Raw genomic sequence first — 6067 nt, forward strand, 5'->3', positions numbered from 1 at the left:
CTGTGCAACAACAAAAATCGATATTCCCAGGTTTAGCGTTTTTGCAGGGTGGGTAATTCCAGACTAGAAAAGGCAAAACGAGAGGGTTTATCCCCCCGGAATCTGTCCATGAAAATAATACCAAGAAGTCAATGAGATTGTCAAATTTGGTCAACAAATATGTAATTGCTAATTTGCTGTATGAGGCTTATTTGATCGAATAGAAGTTGTGTCGTGGTTAGGTTGTTAGGAATGCACTGGTATAAGTGGCATTTCGGCAAAAATATTACAAACATGAATTCGGAGTTGTGCTGTTGTTTACAAGCGTGTCTGCCGTCTCATTGGCTAGATAATGATCCCATCTGATCCCGCCTGTTTTCCATGTATTTCCATTGTTAGTCGCGTGACCCCTCTATCTTGTCAATATAATATTAACTCTTAGGTAATACCACAGGTAGAATAATGAGCCAGACGTTTAGCCAGATGTTATAAACCTGAAGCATCCGGTTGGCAATTCCGTTCCCCGCCAAATATGGTGATGAGAAGAAACCCACTAGACGGCTGTGGGAGAAGATGGATTGTGGCCGAAATTCTGCACATGAGACATTTGATGTTTCCAAAAATACAATATGTTACCAACAGATTTTGTCCTTTGCCAAAGTTTTTTTTAAATTGTGTTTTTTGGAAGGAGTACACGAGCGAATTGAGTTATTGCACACGCAATAAGATCAGAGTAGGCGTTTCCTAATTGAAATATGCTAATATATTCTAGAATGAGCCAATACGAGAGATCATGTGGTCCTTCTGTAGCTCAGTGGTCCTTCTGTAGCTCAGTTGGTAGAGCATGGCGCTTGTAATGCCAGGGTAGTGGGTTCGATTCCCGGGACCACCCATACGTAGAATGTATGCACACATGACTGTAAGTCGCTTTGGATAAAAGCGTCTGCTAAATGGCATAAAAAAATAAATTTAAAAAATCACCATGATGTCACAATAGCAAACAAATGTAGTTCCAGATGGAAAAAAATGTGTTCTGTACATGGTTTTATTAGGGTTCTCTGCATGGTTGTGCTCTGTGTTTGCAAATCAGTAATCGCATAATGACATTACAGTAAGGAGCTGGTGTAATCGACTTTCCAACTAACATGATCATTGTAAATGTCATAGAGCTATTTCATGGTGTAATCTCGAAATGACCTCGCAGATGGCGGTTGTGAGCCAATAGATCCATTCATTACCTGGCTATGTGAGGTTAGTGAGCCACGTCCAAAACTGTGAGTTCGCAATCAACGAGCAATACGATAGACCGTGCTTGTTTATTCATAGATAAATGATATCAGTCAAGCAATAATGTCGTCTGTTAAACAGAGGTTATTTTTTGTGTAAAACATTAACTTCCAATAATCAAGCAGGCAACTAGTTCAAATCTGGTAGCTAGATGAGGAAAACAATTCTCACATAAAAAGTGTAATTATTACATGTCGACTATGGCGTACTGTATGTATGCCAGACATACAGTACGCCATAGTCGACATGTAATAATTGACTGACATCTGCATTCATCCATACGTGCTGACAAGATAGCCAATGCAATGGCTGAGGCAGGAATATCCACCGAGCTACCACGCAGGCTGGCACCTTGTGGTCATGGTGTTCAAACAAAATACAGTGGGGCAAAAAAGTATTTAGTCATCCACCAATTGTGCAAGTTCTCCCACTTAAAAAGATGAGAGAGGCCTGTAATTTTCATCATAGGTACACTTCAACTATGACAGACAAAATGAGAAGAAAAAAATCCAGAAAATCACATTTTAGGATTTTTTATGAATTTATTTGCAAATTATGGTGGAAAATAAGTATTTGGTCACCTACAAACAAACAAGATTTCTGGCTCTCACAGACCTGTAACTTCTTCTTTAAGAGGCTCCTCTGTCCTCCACTCGTTATCTGTATTAATGGAACCTGTTTGAGCTTGTTTATCAGTATAAAAGACACCTGTCCACAACCTCAAACAGTCACACTCCAAACTCCACTGTGGCCAAGACCAAAGAGCTGTCAAAGGACACCAGAAACAAAATTGTAGACCTGCACCAGGCTGGGAAAACTGAATCTGCAATAGGTAAGCAGCTTGGTTTGAAGAAATCAACTGTGGGAGCAATTATTAGGAAATGGAAGACATACAAGACCACTGATAATCTCCCTCGATCTGGGGCTCCACACAAGATCTCACCCCGTGGGGTCAAATGATCACAAGAATGGTGAGTAAAAATCCCAGAACCACACGGGGGGACCTAGTGAATGACCTGCAGAGAGCTGGGTCCAAAGTAACAAAGCCTACCATCAGTAACACACTACGCCGCCAGGGACTCAAATCCTGCAGTGCCAGACGTGTCCCCCTGCTTAAGGCAGTACATGTCCAGGCCCGTCTGAAGTTTGCTAGAGAGCATTTGAATGATCCAGAAGAAGATTGGGAGAATGTCGTATGGTCAGATGAAACCAAAATATAACTTTTTGGTAAAAACTCAACTCGTCGTCTTTGGATGACAAAGAATGCTGAGTTGCATCCAAAACAATACCATACCTACTGTGAAGCATGGGGGTGGAAACATCATGCTTTGGGGCTGTTTTTCTGCAAAGGGACCATTATGACTGATCCGTGTAAAGGAAAGAATGAATGGGGCCATGTATCGTGAGATTTTGAGTGAAAACCTCCTTCCATCAGCAAGATGAAACGTGGCTGGGTCTTTCAGCATGCCAATGATCCGAAACACACCACCCGGGCAACGAAGGAGTGGCTTCGTAAGAAGCATTTCAAGGTCCTGGAGTGGCCTAGCCAGTCTCCAGATCTCAACCCCATAGAAAATCTTTGGAGGGAGTTGAAAGTCTGTGTTGCCCAGCAACAGCCCCAAAACATCACTGCTCTAGATGAGATCTGCATGGAGGAATGGGCCAAAATACCAAGTGAAAACCTTGTGAAGAGACTTACAGAAAACGTTTGACCTCTGTCATTGCCAACAAAGGGTATATAACAAAGTATTGAGATAAACTTTTGTTATTGACCAAATACTTATTTTCCACCATCCTACAATGTGATTTTCCTAATTTTGTCTGTCATAGTTGAAGTGTACCTATGATGAAAATTAAAGGCCTCTCTCATCTTTTTAAGTGGGAGAACTTGCACAATTGGTGGCTGACTAAATACTTTTTTGCCCCACTGTAGCTGAAAAATAACGAAACAATAACTGGAACAGATTAGCTATTTATCCAAAATATGTATTATTCTTTTTTACACATACATGGCTCTGGTTAGCATACAGGTTAGCTGCAAACAAGGAAATGTAGTCATTGTTTTCATGTATTTTATTTCAAGCAAAGTATAAGAGAGTTGTACTCTACCACCATCTAACACTACACTCACAAAATAATTCCAAAAATATATTTTTACTTATCTATGTTTTTACTTAACACGTATTTTTCTTAAAACTGCATCGTTAGTAAATAAGCATTTCACTTTAAGGTCTCCACCTGCTGTATTCGGTGCATGTGACAAATACAATTTTATTTGATTAGAATTCTAAATAAATCACTGACAATGTCACCAGCAAAGCACCCCCACACCATCATACCTCCATGCTTCACAGTGGGAACCACACATGCGGAGATCTCACAAAGACACAGCGGTTGGAACCAAAAATCTCAAATTTGGACTCATCAGACCAAAGGACAGATTTCCACCGGTCTAATGTCCATTGCGCATGTTTTTTGGCCCAAGCAAGTCTCGTCTTATTATTGGTTTCCTTTCGTAGTGGTTTCTTTGCATAAATTCGACCATGAAGGTCTGTCTCCTCTGAACAGTTGATGTTGACATGTGTCTGTTACTTGAACTGTGTGAAGCATTTATTTGGGCTGCAATTTGAGGCTGGTAACTCTAACTTATCCTCTGCAGCAGAGGTAACTCTGGTTCTTCCTTTCCTTGTGACTACACTTGAAGAAACTTGAAAAGTTCTTGACATTTTCCGGATTGACTGACCTTCATGTCTTAAAGTAATGATGGACTGTTTCTCTTTCCTTATTTTAGGCTCCCGAGTGGCGCAGCGGTCTAAGATACTACATCTCAGGGCAAGAGGCGTCGCTGCAGTCTCTGGTTTGAATCCAGGCTGCATCACATCCAGGTGTGATTGGGAGTCCCATTAGGGCGGTATGCAATTGACAAAGCGCCGGCCGTGGTCGGCCATCATTGTAAATAAGAATTTGTTCTTAAATGACTTGCCTAGTTAAAAACAATTAAAAGCTGTTCTTGCCATAATATGGACTTGGTCTTTTACAAAATAAGGCTATCTTCTGTATACCACCCCTACCTTGTCACAACAACTGATTGGCTCAAATGCATTAAGAAGGAAATAAATTCCACAAACTAACTTTTAATAAGGCACACCTGTTAATTGAAACACGTTCCAGGTACCTTTTGAAGCTGGTTGTGAGAATACCAAGAGCGTGCAAAGCGGTCAAGGCAAAGAGTGGCTACTTTGAATAATTTGTTTAACACTATTTTGGTTTCTACATGATTCAATATGTGTTATTTCATATTGTTGATGTCTTCACTATTATTCTACGATGTAAAACGAAAGAAAAACCCTTGAATGATTAGATGTGTCCAAACTTTTGACTGGTAATAGTATGCGCTCTAGCTAGAAGCCTGTTAGGGAGGCTGCGAATTTTCGCAGCTTTTTGTTAAAAATCGAGCAAAATTTCAACATCCTGCTACTCATGCAAGGAATATAGTAAATGCATATGATTAGTATGTGTGGATAGAAAACACTCTGAAGTCTTTAAAACTGGTTAAATCATGTCTGTGGCTATAACAGAACGTGTTTAGGAGTCAAAATCCCAAGGAAAACTGTTCACAAAAAACACAAAAAAAAAATCCATCCGCCAGTCTCTGAATTGTCTATGGCCAGGGAAAATAGATAGAGTCCCGTTTACAATGCCTACAGCTTCCACACGATGTCGCCAGTACTGGAAATTGGTGGGATGACGAATAGGCACTTCCTGTCTTGGGGTACACCGAAGGAAGTTATGAAAGGGAGAAAATGGACGATGATTTCAAGACTTGCTGCTACCGAATACAGATCGCCCCGTGATCAATTTTATCGATTATTAACGTTTATTAATTAAGGTGGTTTACAAAAGTAGTTTGAAGTGTTTTGTCAAAGTTTATAGGCAACTTTTTTCATTTAAAAAAATGACTTTGTGTTTTGAAAAGGTGCTTTTTCCTGGATCAGACGGGCTTCATAAATGGACATTTTTGGGTATACATGGACCGATTTAATCGAAAAAAAAATACCCAATTGTGATGTTTATGGGACATATAGGAGTGCCAACAAAGAAGCTCGTCAAAGGTAATGAATGTTTTATATTTTATTTCTGCGTTTTGTGTAGTGCGGGCTACGCTAATTATTTCTGTTTACGTCCCCTTTGGTTATTTCGGGGGTTGCATGCTATCAGATAATAGCTTCTCATGCTTTCGCCGAAAAGCATTTTACAAATCTGACATGTTGGCTAGATTCACAACGAGTGTAGCTTTAATTGAGTACCCTGCATGTGTGTTTTAATGAAAGTTTGAGTTGTATCGAGTACTATTAGTTGGCTCTCTGAAATTTCCGCTGATTTGGTCCCTGTACAAGGACAGCAGCCGTAAAAGGAGGCGCCCAAAGTCGTTTTCTAGTGCTTTGTCTCCCTTATTTCTTAATGTGCATCAGTTCCAGAGTATTAACATATTTTATGGAAAAATGGTTTGGAAATAGCTGTCACCATAATGACAATCTAAATAGCCTAGCTACAACTGGTACAACTTGCGTGTGTGCTGCTCTCTCCTCTCGATCACGTGCCTCAGGTTACTTGTAGTGCTCTCTCGACACACCCGGCCCTCACCACCACTCACTCAGCAACAGCCTGTATCACTGCTTGACAGTCAAGAGCAGGTCACATTGAAATATATGTATTTTAAGATAAAAGCCATGGCGGCCGCGGTGCAACTTAGAAATAGCCCAAAAACCCTCTACCAATACAGTTTCACCCACAACATCGT

This window comes from Oncorhynchus keta, chromosome 28 (genome assembly GCF_023373465.1).
Source record: "Oncorhynchus keta strain PuntledgeMale-10-30-2019 chromosome 28, Oket_V2, whole genome shotgun sequence".
Taxonomy (NCBI): domain Eukaryota; kingdom Metazoa; phylum Chordata; class Actinopteri; order Salmoniformes; family Salmonidae; genus Oncorhynchus; species Oncorhynchus keta.